Raw genomic sequence first — 803 nt, 5'->3', positions numbered from 1 at the left:
TGTACGTATAAATAATAAATTTAATAATAAAATCTATGCGCTGATAACAGGCATGGTGAGCATGTTTGCCAACTACAAAAAATGAGGTCGAGGTATAAGAACAGTTCGGCGGGCAGGTTTTGTTCATTCCAATGACATTGTGACAAAAAAAAGTAAGCAAACACATGTGAAATCATTAGCAGCAAACAATAAACAGTTCTCTATCTAGAGACCGAAGTCGTATCAAAAAAAAGGTGCTAGCATTCGAGTGAAAGTTCGCCGTATGAGTGCTGCGCCCGGTAAGAGACGGCGTGCATTCGTACAGCGCAAAGAAAATAGTGACGAAGAAGGACAATCGTTCTATTGAGCGTTAGTTATGCTTCAAGCGAAACAAACCCCAAGGCCCGGCTCGCTGAGCTCTTCTACACAAAGTTGTCGTAGTGTATATTGTACATTGCTGTATTGTAGAACTCAATCGACTTTGTTTTTTTTTTGTAGAAAACTCTCAACGATAATAAATCGCATTTTTCATTCATGAGTAATACTTCACATGCTTTGTCTGTCGCTCTGTACACTTGTGTGAATGTGGAAGTACATGCATCGGCATACAAAGGCTGAACGCAGCTTTGAACGAGTTTTCAATATAACGGTATCGTAGGCCGAGCAACTAAACACGCTGGGCGCTTAAAACTATCGATTGAGTGTGATGGTTAGGCTATAGATTGAGTATGAAAGCTAGAAAGTTCGTTTTTTTTTTGATGGAAATATAATATTTTGTCATACAACAGATGCTTTTTATTTTTAGTTTATGATGAAGAACGGCA

The sequence above is a fragment of the Varroa jacobsoni genome, unplaced genomic scaffold (assembly GCF_002532875.2).
Source record: "Varroa jacobsoni isolate VJ856 unplaced genomic scaffold, vjacob_1.0 scaffold_507, whole genome shotgun sequence".
NCBI lineage: Eukaryota > Metazoa > Arthropoda > Arachnida > Mesostigmata > Varroidae > Varroa > Varroa jacobsoni.
The sequence above is the reverse complement of the archived record's forward strand: the minus strand, read 5'-3'. Positions refer to the sequence as shown.